The sequence below is a fragment of the Pungitius pungitius genome, chromosome 17, assembly GCF_949316345.1.
Source record: "Pungitius pungitius chromosome 17, fPunPun2.1, whole genome shotgun sequence".
NCBI lineage: Eukaryota > Metazoa > Chordata > Actinopteri > Perciformes > Gasterosteidae > Pungitius > Pungitius pungitius.
Window position 1 is genome coordinate 9733274 of NC_084916.1, and position 20987 is coordinate 9754260.

Genomic DNA, 20987 nt, shown 5'->3' on the forward strand with positions numbered 1-20987 from the left:
GGTGCACATTCAAGTCCAGGCTGTGTCCCTAGCGTGCATACAGAAATGCTGTAAAGTGTGCGCGCGCACACACAGCTGCGCACGGGGGAAGGTGCAGGTTGTATCAACACAACAGACAAAATCCCCTGAGAGATGAAAGACACAGTAGACGAGGTGGTGTGCACGTGCTGCTTTGCTCCCACGGAGGAAGCCATTAGACGCCCCGTGCGATTGTCGGGCTCGACTTTAACATGCCTTGTTGGTAAACAGACGCCAGCTATACGGGAACATTAAAAAGAAGCCGCTGCACACGTTCTTATACTTAAATCGATATTTCCTGTGTGGTTCTCAGATGAGAAGGAGAAACACTTCTGCAAAATCCAGTGACATCAACACTCGGCCGGGTTGTAGAGAGACTGAATGTCCGCTGTGCCGTTTCACCACCCTGCAAAAAGGTTTGTGCTACAGTGGGTCGGGTTTTGGATCTGTGCCACATAAGAGATGGATGACAGATTGGTTTGTATGAATCTAATATGAGGAAGACGAAATGCACTCTGTAGAGGCTCCTCACTCACAATGAAAGAGGAGTGGAATGTCACTCAGTTGTCCCTCCCGGTTGCCTAACATAGAAGACAGCAACGCATTTTTTTTTTTAAATCATAACATTGCAGGGGAAGTACTCTATCTGGAAATGCTCACATTAGGCCGATGAGTCTGTGGTTTGCCAGATTAGCAGCGGGCGGACAGACTGAACACATGATCTTTCCACAGGCTTTCCCTGGAGATCATGAATATTAAGTCAAAATCATTTTGTTCAAGTGTACTACTTCTGCTGTTAAGATTTCCTGTACATTCCCAATAGGCAGCCTCATTTCCACTCTCTCTTTTCATTCATTCCACCAGTCTTCTTTTCTCGGCCTCCTCCCCTCACTCTCTCTCTCTCGTTGAACTTGGTGACACCGGGCACAGTAATTAACTGATTGCTCAGTAGGCGCAGACAGCCACACGGTACGTGCTCGTTGTGTGTTGGTGGAGGACGAGGCGTGACAGGTAAAGACAACGAGACAGAAGTGAAAGTGAGTGAGTGACTCTCCGGGGGGGGGGGGGGCGGGGGGGGGGGGGGTGCGGCGGCGTATTATGACTGAATTCTCCTTCTGTTTGGCTACGGAGAAGAGAATACGTTCATTTCACGTTCGTTACCACTCTTTTATTTTTATTGCAGTACTCTAGTGGTTCTGTCCACCTGTCTTCCTTGTCTTTGTGTCCCTTGTTCCCCTCCCTCCTTCCATCGCTCTTTTCTTCATTCCTGTGAAGCTGCCGTAGTAAGTTGCTAGTCCCAGGTGTGTGTCCATTGCCCTCCAAACACAATTATACTATAAGAGAATAGAGGCTGAGATCAAATAAAGCAGAAAGCAGCTCTTACAAGAAAATAGAGACAGGGAAATCCACACACACACACATACACACACACACAGAGGGAGAGAAGAGAGCTTAAGGGAGGACCTCTCCATTTGCTCAGGGTGCCTAACCCGCTGAAGGCACCGAATGTAACAGGTTCCCTGCTACAGGAGACCTCTGAAGTGTGAAGTTCAAAAGATCTTCTGACATTTAAATGGTGTTAATGGTAACATTAAGCAGGTCGCCGAATCCCCATAACTGGTGAACGGGATTCAGCAAAGGAGAAGAACAACTCAGTTTACATTATATTGAGACTTTGCTCAAGGACTGATACTCCCCCGGCATTGTTGGACATCTGAAAGCTCCTGTGAAGCTTTAATATAGAGAGCACTGCTGGGTTAATTGGTAATTTGACATCTTTGAGATTACTGTGAGCTGTTGCTGCAGGCTGCATTGAGCCTAACGAAGAGAGTGGGTGGGAGTCATTTCAGTCTCATATGAGGAAAAAAAATAAATCTTTGCAAATTGATTGAATCCATATAAAGCTTGATTTATTGTGCAAGACGTAAACAAGTTAACTTTTTCTTTTAGCATCTAAACTTTGCAGCCTAGAGGCTTCACCTGAAAATGAAGTTGGCGTCGACCAGTAGTGTGAGAAACTTAAGATGCAGATCAATGCAACGCTTCCAGTAAAATAACAAATGAGGCGGATTCACTTCCTGACTCCTGGTAATTTTGTAAAAGTAGCAGTTACTAGCAGCAGCTAAAAAATTCAAATACTACTAAAAATAGTCAGGTCAAAATCGTTTTTTTTTTGTTGAAAGAACGTAATCCCTCTCACACTTTCTTTTTCCACGCTGTGTCATCACAAGTAACCACATTATGAGCCATGAGCTAACCTGTGGGGCACGCTCACATGCAGCAACGTGCACTAAACACGTGCACGCCCGACCCGGCTCCCCCCATTAACTGCTATTTTCCGACGTGTTGATCAGAGCGACTTGCTGCACGGCGTCATTGTTTGAGCTTCCAGACTGTCAGCTCTCCATCTGCTTATTTCTTGGGCTTTCTGCTCAAAGAAAGGCAACTGTCAAAAGTGAAATTACAAAAGAGAGGGGAAGCAGAAAGTAGCAGGGAGTGTTGATGTGTAACTTCCATTCAGCAAGAGTGATGGGTGAAGAAAGGAGGAGACAGAAAGGAGAGAGGAGACAGGGAGGGAAAGAGGTTGAATTTTTGTGAGCGAGCAGGAAAGTTATTTATATTTGTAAGACCACTTTATATTCCAGCTTTTTATATAATCATCTAATTTTTCCTTGCATTTGTTTCATCTAAACGTATACATTTCCTTTGTACTTTGTATTTTGTACTCTTGAAGATGGTCTTAATTTTACTCTGCTCCTCTCTGAATTGGTACAAAGTTAATTTAATAAACTAATTAGTCCTCTACTTCAAAACATCGTTGTATAGTTGTGGGAGAAGTCCCTGAGCGCACTCAAGTACCTCGTAGCAGAATCCACTGATGCTGTCGGTGAGTCAAATGTAACCGCAGACTGCTGGAGGGTAGTAAACAAAAAACTGTTTTGTAAACAGCTACTGGAATGAGACTCCGAGGACACTTCTCTTTGGGCTTAATGGATTTTTTTGGAACTAATTACACTTATGTGTAGTGTAATTCAAATTAGAACATTAATCCAGTCCGTGCTTTGGTTTTGATCATGAAATACATCTTCCCTTAAAAGTAACTCCTGAGACGCAGGATTGGTCGCAGGAGAGTGTTAGGGCAGAGGAAAGGAGAGGAGGTGACTCCAGAGGAGTCAGAGACGGCTTCAACGAGACAAAAGACAGGGATTGGCTTCCTCCCTGTTCTCAGCGAGCGTCACTATTCACACGACTCTCCCTCGTAGGAGAGAATGCAGCTTCCACACACAGCTGGCGAGATGGAGATAAAAGACTGACGGAGAAGGGGAAGGGGATGCAGAAAGGAGGAAGAGGACAGAGGGCGACGGCTCGGATAGAGAATGGATGGAGACGAGCAGAGAGGGAGAGAGGGGAGTTGAGGGAGATCAGTGGGAGGGTGAAAAAAAGAAGAAGCAGCGAATACGATAGAAAGACAAAACATTTGAGTGGAAGAAGCGAGTGTGAGGAGGAGAAGAGCTCACACAGGCCCAGAAATGTTTATTATCTACAAGACACAGAAAAACACAACCCAAACACCCATTAGCACATCGGAATAGTCAAACTGTACTTGAATACTGACACAATACTGTACAATAATCAGGCCGGGTAAAACATTTAGTGAGAGCTTTCCACTCTGGGAATTATGTTTAATTATGATTCATTATTTAATAATTAAATATTAGTGTTAATATTGTCAGCTGACCAAGGAAAAGATACATTTGTTGCCTTTCAGTTCTGTTTTTCATTGGTTTGTCTTCGCACAAACGACCCGAGAGGTGGAAGCGTGATGATGTACGTGGACACATGCCCAAGTCTTTGGACCTTTTTGGCGACTCATCCTGCCTCATTAGCACTAAATGGAAGGTCTTATTTAGCGGGTAATAGAAGGTCACGTAACGCGTTGCTCCGTCTGTACCCTTGAGCTCGTATGTGATGAATAATGGGGCACAGATAGAAACCCACACTCCTGTAGTGAAATATTAGGATTGAATAATCCCTCTGGCTGAAAAACAAACCACACCTGTACTCGTATTGACGTTTTGATTGATCTGGGAAAAGCTCCACAATCATCTGGACATCAGATATGGCGGGCGAGACCTACATCCTACCTGGGAGCAGAGCTGCATGGGCGGAGTGGGCGGAGCTGCGGTTCCTGGTGCACGGTGTGGATCTCTCCCACAATGGGAGGGAAGCGCTGCGGGTGCCTGCGCCGTCGGTCCACGCCGTCCGTCCTCGTCCGTCCGTCTGCAGGCGCTGTCACCATTCCCTGCGAGGAGACACACAGAGCGTTTTAAGAGTGTTCCCGGCTCCATTGTGCTATTTTTCGTGTTGTGATTATTGCTTGTGCTTGCTCAATTATCACTGCATAATAAGCCAATCCCCCGCTATGCAATTACAATCATCAGCTTAACCTTCAGCCAAGTGTTATTTGTCCCGAAATGATTTGCTTTCAGTTTTAATGAACAGCAGCTTATGGAGAAAGAGTAAACTTTCTTATCTATAAACATTTTGGGTGGAAGGGACACTTCCGAACTCTTTAACTCGCTCACTGAACCACTTGCATGTCGAGCTTCTTGATCTTTTCAGTCTCTAAATTCAGTGAGAAAGTTTATTCATCCTTAAGAGCTGACTTTCTAGAAAATCATAATATATCCACATTAGAAATACTGGACTTGCACGTATGTGCGTGTGATTTGTGTTGTTGCATTCCATGGTTTGCTGCTATAAAAACACACTCCTCTTAAATGTCAATAGAGGCAACCTGTTAACCTTTGATGCACATCGATTGCCACCGCGGTCTTACTTGACGGATCAACGGAGCATGTGTAAAGGCCGGGTCTCCCTCCCTCTCTCGCTCTGTCTCTTTCTCTTTTCCTTTCCCTCTCCCAGGAGTCGTCAGAACAAACACCCATGCTATTTATACACTGATGCCCCATCGGCATGGCAACCACGCTTTGTTTATCCACATCCAGACAATGGTTTGAGGCATGTATCTTTCTTTAAAAAAATGAATAAATCAAAACAGTTATTTGGAGGAAATTAGGTCTCTTTTAGGAATTTGGCTTGCTGTTTGCAATGTTTCCGTCTGACCAAATGCCTCCAGTTAAATGAGAGCTATTGCAAGGGAAGGAAGATTTGTACTAAAACTAGTGTTTCTACTTACAACAGTGCAAGTCACTTACTACCAAACCACTCGCACTCCAAGCGGTAGCTCAGAGCAGAAGACCGTTGCTTCATGTATCACAGAGGAGTGATGGGTGAAAATGCCTCCCGACTAAATAAATCTAGTAAAGTGTCGGATAAGAAATGCTTTGCGTATGTAACAAACACAGTCGTCTCATTTACAGTAACCCTGGGGGCTGTTACCATAGCGACAAAGATATGTCCCAAGGTCAAAAGGCGGGGCTGGGCATTAACTTGAACTCTGAGACAAGGCATCGCCTTGGCAACACAAAATCACATCAGTTAATCATGTGGCAGCGGGACCCTGGGGACAGACACAGATACTAAAAACACACCTTTGTGCTGAGTTAAGAAGAATTTGATGAACATGCACCTGTAAAACACCTTTTACACACAGGTGACGAATATGTGTGATTAGAAGAGCTTTCATGCAACTTTATGATCTCACGGAGCTGATAACCAAACCACCAGAAGTTAATAAGTGTTTTAAATCTAGCATACCTTTATTTCACTACATCAAGGAATTACTGTGTTTTTGGAAAAAAAAGTTTTCTTTAAGAATTCAACTCAACACAAGATGAGTAACTCGTATACAAATTGGCATTTTGAAGTATTGCTTTAAAATTCTCCTCTCAACTGCCTCCTCCCTTGGTTTAACATCCATCTTTTAATTTCCGAGCATTAATCAATACAAGGAGGAGATGTTTGTTACGTGGCAAAGAGCGGTCCGAATGTACACACACTTCCTAAAAACACACACACACACACACGTTTTTCCACCTACTCAGCAGCCCAGCAGCCAGTTCCCTCTCTGTCTCACAATGAGCTCAATGACAGTGCAGCCTGAGTGTGTGTGTGTGTGTGTGTGTACATCTCCATGTGCACCTATCAAACCATGCCCCGCCCCTTTCAATCTGCTTTTCTATTGGTCCCTTTGGCTGCTGTCCCACTGTTGCAGGCAGGGTCGGACCCACATGCACACACATTAAATGCAGACAAGTGTGTGTGTGTGTGTGTGTGTGTGTGTGATGAGGAACAGAGCAATATCTCTTGCAGGATTACAGCATGACACAGCTCGGCTAATCCACACAACTAAAGAGAGGGGAACACACATAACTCCCTGTATCTTATTATGTTCTGTTTTTCACAACAGCCTTTTTATTTATTATTTTGAGTATATACCATATCGTCACATGGCACGTCTCATCAGCTTCTGTTTTTTCACGCGCACACACACACACACACACACACACACAAACTTTGTTGTTTTTGCTTCCTTGTGTGCTTGTTTGGCTTAATAAACCCTGATCATTATTTGTATCTTTGTCAGTGAACAAATAAAAAAAGAAAAACCCATGAGGGAAGGGAATGGACAAAATGCACCAGTCCTCAGAAGGGAATTCCACTCAAAGCGACTTCTACTTGGCTAATGTGCAAAAGGTACACTGCTGGCTTCCTAACACTGAAGAAAGTGCAGCGTTGCAAAGTTGTTGGATTGCACTGCCGGCCCGAGTTCACTGGCTGCTTCAACAAGACCAGCCTCAAACCGGTCAACATTGGGCAGGTTGAACACAAGCCTACATGTGAGGCATACCAACAGATGCAGTTTGTGTTGGTGACCATCCGTGAAGCAGACTAATGTGATCTCAGTAAAGTAGATTACATAGAAGAAATGTGCACATGTGAGCCAGAAAGGGACTCATGAGGCCACAATGTGTGTGTGTGTGTGTGCGTGTGTGTGTGTGTGTACGACACATCGCAAATCAAGTGTTAGGGTGTGAAACTGCTCCAGTTATAACAGAAGATTAGAATACAACATGCAGTCGCAATTATTCTCAACATCTTTATTCATTCCCTGCTTGAATCAGTTGCTTAAGTTATATTACACGCATTTAAACATAAAGCCTCCTAATACGGTTTGTGAACTATTATGCGGGTAAAGCTCAACAAATTAAAATGGCAAAAAGTCGTGTACGAGAGAGAGAGAGAGAGAGAGAGAGAGAGCGAAAAGAGACCGACACAGAGACAGAAATGAACCACCTCTCGGTTACAAAGCTCCATCCCCACGGTCCAAAGTTCAGCCTACCCTTAAAAAGCCCCCCGAATGTTCCCATTCTGTAATTCTGTACCCGACGATTTCCACAGACGCAGCCTCGATGGCTCAAGTAGACACTCACACGGCACAAAGATGAGAAGGACCCATGTAGGAGCATAAAAGAACATACCTCCAGCCCCAATTTATGAAGAATGCACACAATGATCTAGAAATAACTACTGCAGATGTTTATATTACAAGCACTTGCTTCCTCTCTATTGGGCCTCCACAGATGGGGGCTTTAATTAAGCATCTCCTCATTGCCATTAAACTTTTTATAGAATAACAACAGCTGTTTGCCATGATGTGATCATGTTACTTCACAGGGCAATTTAAAGTCAACTCCCTAAGAAATGGTCCAAAATGCTGCAGTATTGAGAGGAAAGCTTTTAGTAGCAGTGCCTGGTTTTCATCAGCGTCTACACACTTAAACCAGACGATTTGAATGTCGACTTCTTATCTCGTTTCTTCTTTCCCTCTCATTTCCTCCACCCTACTCTCTAATACTAGCATTCTCCAGAGCCAAACACCACAACCTAGAAACACGTGACTAAGAGATGTGAGGGAGGGAGAACACACACACACACACACAGCTCAAGAAGTGGAAGAGTAAAAAAAAGTCATTGAGTGACAAAGAACGGAATTCCTCCAGTTTCCCTTTTGCATGGCCGCAAATACGCACGGCATTTGCCTCTGAATGCACACGCGTGTGAGGAGTCAACATGTGTGAGCGAGGCAGCTGACAGAGAGCACCAAGCGCCGAACATGAAAGCACAAGCAGACCCCCCCCCCCACAGGGAATTACTCAGCGTTCCTCGGTCAGGCAGCGTGAGCGCAGAGGGCCCGGAGACGCAGGAGAAGCGGTGAGCACGAGCACCCACACACACACACACACACACACACAATCATCTGAGAATCTGGATGAGGAGAATATGCTGCAGGGGGCCTGCAGGGAACACACTCACACACAATCACATCTTCAAAAGTGGCACACATGCGCAGACAGCGTTCTTTGACTTATATTATTCCAAACATTCAAAAGACATGTGCTGCCCACGCATGAATAGCAATTACTGCTTTTGATCATTTTTCAAGTCCTCTTCTCTCGGTCACACACGCGTACTGTGTCACTCGAGCACAAGCTGGAAAACAATACTTTGGTGTCATCTTTGCATAGAGCAAATTGTCTATCCTTCATTGAAGCACATGCTTTCCAGCTTTTTCGTGCACCCGACGCACAATAAACCAGCAATCCACTTGTGAGTTACGCATTGAAATCTTTTTAAAGGAACAATGAGTAGTGAACAGTTGTTGCAGCAGTAACGTAACAGCGAAGCAGACGGATGGAACAATGGGCGCCCGGATTACGAGATACGAGCTGCTGCTGTCAGAGCAGGAGTCATGTGACCTCATCTACCTCCTTCACGCCAAACATCTAGTCTCACTTGATTACGAAACGTAGACGGTGTGGGAGTGCTTCTCCCTGTCCGTCAACTTCTAGTTAATGGGTGAAGGATAGAAATATGATGTTAAAAGCACAGTGATGCAATGCACTTTTCTTTTTGAATCAGGCATTTTGAAGGCATATTTAAACAAGAAAACGCATCACTTGTTCTTTTGAAATAGTGTGTATTTACTTTGTTTGTTGACAGAGTTTAAGTTGTTTTTGGCGGATAGAGAAAAACCGTAAATGGAAATGAAATATTAGAATCAGCAAAAAAACAAAACACATATCAATAGTGCATCACTGACTAAAATTAGGTGACTTTAAGAATATAACATTATTATGGGTTTCCCAGCACGACTTTAAGAAGTCACCAGCTATACGTCATCGAGCACCACGGCTGTGGAGGGCTCCTGCTGACAGCACAGGTGCTCACACACACACACACACACACACACACAAAGTGCAGGTGCTCACACTGCCCCACCGGCTGTCCCTTGAGATCCTGCTACAAGGTCTGATGACCGAGACAGAGAGGACAAAGGGACAGAGAGACCACAAGAAAGAGGACTGAGCAGACTCCAGGTGACAAGTGTGTGTGTGTACACTATGTATGTGTGTATATGTGTGCATGTCAGGTCATGGCTCACGTCCAACATGCTGCACTGCCCTTAACCCAAATAAAGTCTGGTTATCTTTGTTATCTTTGTTTAACCTTGAATTTTAGAGTTGTATATGTGTATGTGTGACCGAGTGTGTGTGTGTGTGTGTGTGTTACTATAGCGTGCTCCTGCAACATGCATATTTAAATATAACAGAAACGTGGCCAGTCGGGTCAGTTGGTCCTTGGGACACGTCACAGCCACGTGACACACCATGCGGGACGCTGTCCTCCGTCACTCCGACACAAGACTCACGACAGGTTGTGTCACCGAGGTCGCAGGGGTCACAGTGGCCAACACACTGTGGCCACACCCTGCCGGGCATTCCAGCATGAGCGACACGGTCAATACTCAGACTGCTAACGTACAACACCGCTGTCCCCGGCCTCCCGCCTCTGTAGTTACACACTACAGGACGAAGGGGACACTCACACGGCCCAGGCGGCTTGTAGTGCAAAGACAACAAATTGTTTCAGTGAAATCAGGTGAATTCAAGTTCAGCAGCGATTTGCATACTGTGTATTTGTGTGTCCACAAGGGAGCAAATCGTCAAGTGCTCAGTTTATATGGGGACGCCAGGGAAGAAATAGTAAGACCCCCCCCCCCCTACACACACACACACACACACACACACACACCCCGAGCCACATCACTTTTTAAACATTTTCTGCTCATCCCTATCCTTTCAGCACTGCAGTAGTGAGGGAAACCCAGGGCTCAAGACACGGTTTATTTTTAAAACTACCCTGAGGCAACAATACAATTGAGACATGGTGTCACATGAAATTCAAAATGTGGAATTTTTCTTTTTCTTTTTCTTTATACCACAAAATACAACACTTACTGCACCACACAAAGACGCGCTGAAGCTTGCCGGCCAGCTACGCGACGTATTGTTTTCTTTCCCTCCACAATGGCCCAGCAGCTGGTTAGGATGAGTGTTAGTCACAGGGATGGGCATCATGGGGTGACAAACTGCCACAAGGTCATCCTGAGATTGCATTATTGGAGGCTCCAACATGAAACGTGTGCTCACACAAACGCACGCTCGTCGCATGTCACGGAGGGATTGTAGTCTTTGTAGGCCCCTGCTAGTTACATTCAAAATACACCCAACATCTAGATGTCAGAATCTAAACTGGAAAGCATAGATATTTGTTTAAATATATCTAAAAATTACATGATTCATATTAGGAAAATAATACAATGAGAGACCTAAAATATGTTAGGTAAAAAAATCAGAACAAGCTGGAGTAGAAAAATGTCATCCAATGAACTACTGCTAACAAAGCCATTTGCAAAAAAACGAGGACAGCGATGTGTTGGTGATCGATTCTGTCGTAGGCATTAGAAGACACACACAAACACACATGCTGGGTTCAGGGACTTCTAAGGGCAATCTCCCCCGACACGCACCGTACCAAAAACCTCACTCACAAATTAATACGGATACAGTACGCTCACACGGGAGTGCCCCGAGTGTCTATACATGATTAAAAGACTCAGAGTGGGGCAGGCTACATTCTCACTCTGTGAAATTACTGCGGTTCCTTTCAACCCACCTTGAGCGCACAGACACACACACAGACACAGACACACACGCACGCACAAATCGCACACGCACAAGCTCTTAGTCCAGCAGGTGTGCACGGCTACACGGACACGCGTCCACATAGCGTTGGTTGAATAATTGAGTGGGCATTGAGGGAGAGAGGAAAGCTCAGGAGCCAACCGGCTATTGGTGCTGACCACGAGAGATGACAACATCTCTAAAACATCCACCCCTCCTTCCGCTCAGCCTCCCACTGAGTTACTGTTCGCCCTAGCGTTTTGCACTTAGAAGTACAGTTGCCATTATTATTTCATAACAGCTGTCTGTGAAACCCCAGGAAACAAGCCTTTAAATTCCTTGTCGGGGGTCTTAACACGTGAACAGGATCCGTGAAACCTTTTCAGACGTGCACGTCATGTGTCAGCGTTTGATTTGAAGTGCTCAGCTGGTTCACCTCGATGGGATTGTACATTTCAAAAGTAGTTAATGCAGAGCTGAGTGCAAATTACGGATCAATTAAAAAATATCATGGAGAGTTAAAAGGCCCTAATTAAAGTCGAACGAGTGGTCTTGATTAGGGCTGCAACAACAAATCGATGAAATCGATTAAAATCGATTATTAAAAGCGTTGGCAACGAATTTCATTATCGATTCGTTGTGTCGCGCGACTATTATCTTTGAGTATTAAAAGAAAGTTGCGCGCGCCGCGCAGAGCTGAGAAAAAAAAAAGTTGAGCGCTCGCGCAGCAGAACATCGGAGAGACCCGTACTACTGTTCTGAAACATGCGGAGGAAGAGAAGCCAATGCGATCTAAATATTTCACACTGAAATGTCGTAGCGGGCAACGGGGGGGGGGGGGGAATGTCCGGGTGGAAATCAGGAAAAAGGTCGGTCCGGGATATTTTCGGGAGGGGCTTTGAAATTCGGGAGGGTTGACATGTCTAATTGTAAGATATGCAAAAGCGACATGGCCTGGCACAGGAGCACCACGGGGATGATTCATGATTTTGTGCCTAATATATTTAATTTGGCGGCTGTAAAGTATACATCATGCGATGTGTGTATGTTTTTTGTGTTAGTCCATTTTATTTGCTTACTTAGGGATGTTCAAGGAGCAATCTGTTAGTGCAAAAGATATTTAGAAAATGCACAGTCAGTTCTATTTTTCAATAAAGGGTTGGAAATTAATGTTTATACATTTTTTATTTTTTTATCCGATTCATCGATTAATCGAACAAATAATCGACAGATGAATCGATTATTAAAATAATCGTTAGTTGCAGCTCTAGTCTTGATGCACAATTGCTAAATGCTGCTCAATGGGATATTATTTGGAAATGGCATATTCAGTTTTTTTTTTTCTTTTTATCTTCAATGTTAAAGAACGATTGACACATTCAGTTTGTGACCTAGAATTCAAATGTACTCTGAACTGCAAACATATTATCTGGTCAAGTAAATCCGATCTCCGAGGCAACAGACAATTTTTAGCCAGGTAGTGCATTGAGTCACACACAGATGTTGAGAATCGGACAGGAGGCCTTCCATTAGTCACAGAAGATTGATTTAGGTCTGTTATATAAATGTATATTATATGCTATACTATATTCTGTTACTTTGATTTACATGAAGAGGTGCCTAAAATAGAGTTCCATCCAATAAACTATATCATGTATCATAACTGTGTTGGTGCTTTGTGTTTTGTCTTTCTCACTGAGACAACTGGCTCATAGTTTAATGTCAATTCCCACATTAGTTGAGTTTAAAGGAAAATAAATGGGGTGTGCCGGTGACGTAAATGTGTCACTGGTGCAAAGCCGTAGGTAATTCCTTAAGAACACTGTTGCACATCTGGTCAAAGCCTTTTTTCTTTCTTTTTTTTACGTCTCTCTGGGCTTACCAACAGAAAGGCGTATAAATGATCACAGGACACAGGCTTACTACTTTTACGAGGCATTATGAAACTCAGTTTTAAAAGATTACAAGTAAACAACAACCATATAAACCCTATAAAGCTCCTCTCCAAAGCTGGACCGGAGAGGACTGAGCTGTATTACTATTGGTGGACACTAATCATGTGTTGCTCTTGGCAATCACACAAGAGAGAAAACCTTTGCCGAAAGTTCAAATGGAAACCTGCAAATCCAGCAGCTTCTTAGCAGCCTTGTGCAAGCTTTCTGAGAAAACCAGAGCAGGGTCCGTTTGTGGGAGAGACGGACGTTTCTATGTTGTGATTCTAGAATTGAAAGAGAACTTTTGCACTTTTGAATCTTTGAACTGGTGCATGTGAGGAAATGCAATGTTGCGGTTTATTGCGACAGCTGTTGTCGGCGCGACGCCACAAATGGTCCCTAACAGATACCCCGAGTGCCATGTTGATAAACTTAAACGTGTTGGTGGACAGCGGACAGGAAGTGAGACATAGCTACGCTGAACGCACACATTTCAAAATGCTTGTTGTTGACTACATTTCCAAAGCGAGCTAACACAGCAGACAATGCACGGCCTGACACACACAGGCTGCAGTGTCGTCCTCGAACGGGGAGACGGAGCAGTGTTTTGCAATCCTTTTTGTCTCTGGTATCCTAGACATCTGTAGTTCCCTCTCTATCAAGATATGGCCATTACCCAGGGAACCAAATACAAACACTAGCAGCCAGCACTGATACTCAGGCTGCAAGACAGTGGCACATATTTAGTAACCATACTGAGCAAAAGTCCTCAAAAACTCAAATGTGCGGCGAATCTGCAAAACAAACTCCTGCCTCGTGGCCACTTGTGATGGTGACCTGGAATAGCTGTTTATCTTGCACGGCTACAAATGTATCAACAGTGGTGTCTTGCCGTGGAATATATTTGCACACGCTATGAGTAGTGGGCCCCCTAGGAAACAAACTGACTTTAGCTCGAAAAGTCATCTTATTGACAGCGTGACTCTTCTCTGGAAACAGAACGATAAGCAGTTCAGACCAGTTCACTGTTAATGGGTATTAGCAGATGTTGGCCCTCACATAGTTCAGGGTCAGTCTAGTTCTTGGTAAAAGGTCATGGAGTTCAGGTTAGTCTAACCAAACCTCAAATCCAGCAGTGTGTGTGTGCTTCTAAGCAGAGTGGATTTCCTGCACACACTCAGGAAACCTGGCTTGCCTTCTTCTACAGAGACTGCATTTTGTCAAGTACAAGCAGTGGCAGGCTGAGCGTTTAACATCTAGGCATTCAGTGATGTTCTACGTAGTCCTACCTGAATGAATCCATCTCCTAGAAACCATACGTTTAGACAGAAACGCATTTTAAGTAGGCTTTGCATCACTTTGAAAAGTCTGTGTTGAAAATGGCGTAGCAAGCATATCTGCGACCAAATCAATCTCTCCCCCACCATTGGCCATTGTAGGTTGAGAAAAACAGCTTTAAGAAGGAACAGACATGCTGTAGCAAGTGGTTCTTTCTGGCCGACTGTGTGCGAGTGGGGAACCCGGCCGTCCTACAATCAGAGGATTGGCGATCCCAGGCCCTGCTAACCCGTGTGTCCATGTGGCCCTGTGCATGGTAGCGCCTGTCATCAGTGTATGAATGGGTGAAAGATGACATGTAGTGTTAAAGCGCTTTGAGTGGTTGGAAGAACAGAAAAGCGCTATACAAGAACAGTCCATTTCCCATTATCATCAATGGGACACTAGGAACCCTGAGCTCGGAAATGTTGAAAACGCTGAGCTAAATTGCAGTCGTTGAAAAGGGTACACTGTATGCACATTAATACTCTTATTTAAGCAATGAGGTACGAGAAGCTGTAATTTATCGCCCAATAATGTAATAGTTTGAGGGTGTTGTTAGGCCCGAAAGGGGCAGCGCCACTGTTACATTATTGAAGATAAAGTACTGCCTCAAGTGCCTTATTGCTTTTATAATACAGTTACCAGTCACATCATAAATAGTACGTAAATAGCTGCCTTTTAGTATCACGTGTATCGCTTTTCAGTAGCCTTGAGAATAATAGTCCCCAGACGTGCATGTAAACATTGGGTCTCCTAAAAGGTCTCATTCATTCACACCGCTCATGACCACCTTAATTGACCGGTTGCAAAAGCTTGCAACCAATCAGACTGCTGGATTTCATCTACCCGTATTATAATTATAATTGTGAATCTGGAACGTTTCAAAAGGGAGGAGTCAGATGAGACGGTTACGTTCCTGTGAAATAAGTTGGTAGTTATGCTACTTGGTCTGCCATCAGAAGGACGTAGATGTTAACCCACCAAACTACAATTGCCAAAAATATTCTGAAATGCATTTGCCGCGTGTCTGTGCTTGATGAATTAGCTTTGGCAGGTCGGACAGACGTATTTTGTTCGAGTCTGATGTCGCCAAACAACATGAATTTTGCATGCCCTTACTCATAATGTCCCCACACAAATTCTCTCCAAAACCCCCCAGTGCTCCTGCTGTAAGAGTAAAAGGTATCCATGAAGTGCCTCCTAAAAGGGTTACGCCGCCTCGCTGCCTGCCAACCCCCCCCCCCCCCTCCGCCCTCTCAGCAGTAGTTAGGTAGCGTGTCCTGTCAGGTTGCAAATGCACTCAGCTATCCATCTCAGGCCGCCGCGCAGGAGGTGGTGCGGGGGCAAGTTGCTAGCTGAGCTAACGTTGGCTCGCATTAAACCAAAGCACTGGGGTGAAAGGAGGAGTGGGAGAAAAGCAGATTTTCTCTCAGGAAGAAACTGCCGTTTGGTTTTGATGCTAATTGGTGGTGAAAGGTTTGATAGGAGGCAGGGAGGTTGTTTTTTTTTAGGTTAGTGGTTAACACGACACATCTGACAGGCAGGCGTAACAGCAGCCCACTTCAGGATGTGTCTCAATGCAGGACGTGCTCAATTGCCGTGGGAAATATTGTACTAACACTTTCAGAACACATTACCGATGAAACAATGAAGTGAATGTGTCAAACTGTGATTTTCTTTTTTTCCCACCGCTGTGACGTTTTTGGGGAGGGTTATCAACTGAAAATAAATGTTAAAAAGGAAGTGGGCAGACAGAAACAACTGAGAAAAAAAATGAAATCCAGTCTATTCACCTGTGAGGCCCATGTATAATCAGAGATATTTAGGTCAGATGAGTATGTCTAGTAATTTCCCATTAGTTCAACTGTCTTCTCCCACCACAGGTTCTTTCCCTGGGCAAACCCGCCATCGAGTGTGTACACACAGCTGTGCATCCATGCAATATATCTGCTTCGAATGACTGTCTAAAGGTTGTGTGTCTCCTTCGCATCACAAGCATGTCTGAAAACGAGGCATTACAAGCGCCACAGTGGGCGTGTTACTTCCCCCACGGTGGCATTTGATAGTAGGTGACATTGTCAGAGATGCGGACCCGGTCTGTGAAACCTCAAATTAACGTAATTTATCCGTGTCGAAAGCTCATCAGCTGACCCCATGCTGCACACACGCTCTCTGGCAAAAACACAAGCCTGAGTCGCAGCAGCATAAATAAAAGGAACACACAAGCTACCTAACATCAGTCAAAGATACACAGCAGCGTACAATCATTTAAACACAGCCATATTAAGTGTGTTGTGGTTACTTTTCTTCAAAATACGCCCAGTAGTTTCTTTTAACTTAGAAAAAAAAGGCAAGAACAGGATGATATTGATTTGTTTTTCCTTTTACCTCCGTTGTACCTCGCATAACACTAGAGGGAAAAGAATTAGGTATGTACTGCCATACGTGTCTTGCTCGGGGCTTTGGGAAACGTAATTTATAACTCAGATTACGTCACCTCACCCAGCAAAGCACACAAGATGACACTCCTCAAGCAGTAACAGCATGGAGAAACTATGTGAAAGTATAATATTACCAAAGATTCTAGTCGAGAGTGGTGAAAGAAAAATAGTCTAAAGACACAGTGTAAAGTATCCCCGACACTGTGATGGATGACGGGCTCACAGACTCACGGGCGGGCCGGGAACAACCTGGCTCACTACCTTGTATCTCTGTCAGCCGTGTTTTAGCACATCTCCCCGACTGCCAAAAGAAAAAAATGTACAGCTTACTACACGGGAAGGGCCACAAACAACAACAGCCAGTGCGTCCGTGGGGGGCAGCCGGATGAGGCCTTCTAGCCGGCCAAAGCGATGATGCCGTTCCATGCATGGAGTCCAAATTCATGAAGTGGCGCTGCGACAGCGACGGGCCACGCACCGAGTGAGAGCTCGGGAGACGTCGGCGCGCGCCCCTGCGCTGACCCTCGCCGTGACGTCAGCATCGACGGTAGTAATGGAAAGCAAGCGTTTGCCAAGAGCAACTCGGGTGAAGGGTGGGTTTTGGTATTCAAGGGATTGTTTCTATCACTGGCTATTTTCCTGTTATTGAATTCCTGTCTCTCAATGCATATCCTCCTGGCTCATGCTCGGGTCATTGTTGGTACCCACGCACACACCCATCTGGCAGCTGAGGGTCAGGGGGCTCCAGTTCCAATAACGGGAAGTAGAAGCACCAGTAAAGTGACTGAATTAGTAACGTTTTCACAGTCAATGTGAGGGTAAAGCTAATAGTCGGGCAATGGAAACCATCACATTTGTGCTCCAATACACGCATGGTACCCCAATTCCTAGCATTCTTCTTTCATCTCTCTCCTTCATCACTGTCTATCTGGCTGTGTCCCAGGTTGTCAGCTTATCCTCGTCCCAGGCCTGGAGCTCTGTGGGGAAGAGAAGAGTCTGCAGGAGCTGTCTGGCTGCCAGTCAGTGTCAACTCCCCGCTGTAATCCTCTACTGCCTCTGATAAGGATAAGGCCGAGAAGACTCGGCTAGCTGAAGAGGCGAGAGGACGAGGGAATCGAGGAGAAGACGGAAGGAATGTGTTTTCCACTGAGCGAGCCACAGTTGAAGGAGCTCACAGCCATTATTATGAACTACATAGTGCCGTTAAACAGCTGATATCATTTAGATTCTCCCTCATTTCACTTGTCCCTTGAAGGGATGATGCTTGAAGCTCCTGACCCCCGAGCCAGGCTTTGCTTGGAGTGTAATCAAATATGAAACGAGGCAGAGAGATCACAGGAGCGGCAAACTGAATAAATGATTCCATGATGACTTGTACAGGTGTCCCGATTGATGCACAGCTCAGGCAGAGAAAACATCTTCCTGGAGACGGTTTATGTACCCGCTCTGAAGATTTTAACCAATTGGAAGAGGTTGCCCCTTTTCCCACCGGACAAAAAAACCCCACCAACACCCACCAGCAACTGGCATGGTCTTCAGTGAGGAAGGTCACAAACTGCATCCATTCTCAAGGCGAGTGACTCTGTTGCACCGTCGCAGGTATTTATCAGGTACAGTGATGGAAACTTTACTCCCAAGTGGGCGCTGTTGTTGTTTTTACAGACATGTAGCAACAACTGATGGTACCCATGTTCTAGTGAATATTTAATGAATATAATAAACAAGGATCCGGACAGTTAATATCATTTGTTATCATACAAAACAAACAACTAATGTGAACTCCTCACAGCCACCAGACGCCAGTCAGAATACAGTTGTTTTGTCTCATTCAACTTTGACAGCAATAAAAATAAAAAAAAACTCACACAACAATCACCAATAATTTTAGATTAAAAGGGGTACTAGATTATAATTAGGGGCTGTCAACCTAAATGCAATAATCTATGCAATTAATGTGGCAGAATTAATGCAACAAAAAATGTACACTAGCTGCAGTCAGTTACATCAAGATGGAGAAAGCTTTTGCATTGGAAGTAAAACCAACAGAGACGCAAAATACTGCGAAGAACCGTGCAGAGGAGTTCCTCCAAGTGTCAAACAGAAGGGAGTCGAATGGCAAACAGACCACTTAAAGCAGCACTAGGCTAAGCTCGCTGCTAGGCTACCTCCATCTCAACACCTAACGTTACCCTGCACGGCACACAGTCTGCAGAGGACCACCACGGTGGCCCTAAAACACCACGGTTTGAAAAATACACCCTTTCTAAAGTGATTACTCATTACTTTGAGGATTTAGTCTTTAGAAGAAAAACAAGCATTTATTAAAAATAACATTGTAACAATAACATTCATTATTTCATCATTTTTTGTCTATTTTCTATTTTTTATCTTTTGACAGCCCTAATTATAATTGATGCAGGGCCTTAAGCTTGATGTTTGCAAAGCACTCTGTCATCTTTTGCACTGTACACATTAGAGTTCAGCCCAGCCTTTTACAGCCACCTTCCCGGCATATAGATAACTGTGTGTTAAGTCAGCTACACCTTTACAGCGCCAACGCCAACACACGGTCAATACAAAGACTACAAACGTATCCATTCACCCTAATGTTCTCTCTCTCTCACACACAAACACACACACACACACACACACACACAAACAGTTTAGATCCACAATTAACACAAATTATAAACAGAAACGTGATGCCCTATGAATGTTATAGTAAGTGTTTTTAATTGTATTAACCCATTAAAGAAATAAGCATTGTGCATTCAACAAGGGAAGTCACTGATCCACAAGACCATAAAAATGGCTTCTCTCTTTGACCCCTACATTTGACACGTTTTCACTCGGATTAATAGCAGGTTTAAGTGCCCGCCGTGGCATCTCAATTGCCTTGCTATCGCAGACTAGTCTAAGAAACACAAGATTGTCCACTAAGTACTAAAGGGACACATGCAGATCACACGGTGGAATGTTCTTTCACACAAAATACACAAAACTCTCATTGATCCCCTTTAAAAGCAGTATTCTATGTGCGTGGGCGTCCTTTCTCTCGTGTGCATGCATGTGTATTCGGTGCGCTCATGAATAGAGGAGGATGAAAGGGAAAAACTGAAAAGCTCTAAGCGCGCTGCATGGTTCAACCAGACAGCTCAATCTCTTGATCTGGCCCACCAACACCCTCTCTTTATAAATTCAAAGTCATTCCTCTCACACACGTCTTTTTTTGTGCCACCACTGTCTCATACGGCCTGCATTCCTGTTCTGTCCCATGCTCCTGCAGCGCTTGTGCAAAAGGCGAAGCGAGGGATCTAATCTTATATTGGTCAACAATCCTTTTCATTATCTTGTGTCACACCAAAAGTTTGTGTGTGTCAATATACATGGACCGACAATATGAAGGAGAGAAGGGAGGAAACAGAGTAACATATCATCAATATACTTTTTGTCTGTGTGCCTTGCTTTGTCTCCTTTCGGAGTTATCTTTTAAGACAGGGTTGCAACCCATAGAACTATCTAACAAACGCCCATGCTTGTTTTGGCTCTTGGCGGCTCATTTGCGTAAGTGTTTAGTCAGGGCTGTAGTTAAGAGGTGTGGTATTCAACAGATCATAACGTAATAGATTAGGATTTACATACTATTCTGTCTTAAGAACAGTGCAAGAACAGAGCGTGAACTTTCACTCAACCACGCAGGCTTTTTTTATTTGTGTTTACCCTTCACTGCACCTTTGCCTGCAGGTAACTGTAAAACGTATTCTCTGAGCAAATGTTGAGACTACGGTTATTCTACGGAATCCATCAACATAAAACACCTGTTGCAGCCATTGGTTGATCCATTTGCCCAGTCTATCCATCATTAACCCATTTGCAGAATGGAGCATAGAGACATTTCTGTCACGTATTAGTACAGCAGTGAAATCTCCACCCAATCATTACCTGGAAGTCTGACTACACAAGTTAACAGCCACTGTTCCTCTTTTCCCTTACAGGCATCAAATGCTAGATAGATAGATAGAAAAGACATAGTCAGCAGACGTGTGGTTTCCATTGCGTTTTGGTGAATGTGTCTGTGTGCCCATATGGCTCGGACAAAAATGAGCAAAGCTCAGTGAAATGGCTCATGATTAGGACACATTGGCTTCTAATTGCCTCTCATTATCATCTGAAAGTGAGTGGTGGCTGGAATCAAAGACGATAGTGCCAGTGGTAGAGTGCATGCGTGGGTGTGGCAGGTGGGTGGGTGGAACGGCACATCTGATTCACAGCAGCATGACCGC

At 44.5% G+C, this 20987-nt stretch overlaps 1 protein-coding gene across 1 annotated transcript in view; it reads right to left on the bottom strand.

Annotated features, from left to right (window-relative positions):
* Nucleotides 1-20987, bottom strand: part of atxn1a (ataxin 1a) — a 68376-nt gene that overhangs the window by 45099 nt on the left and 2290 nt on the right. The window contains exon 2 of the mRNA XM_037473927.2: nucleotides 4164-4321. The gene's annotated coding sequence lies outside the window, so the exon portion shown is untranslated. The remainder of the gene's footprint in view (nucleotides 1-4163; nucleotides 4322-20987) is intronic.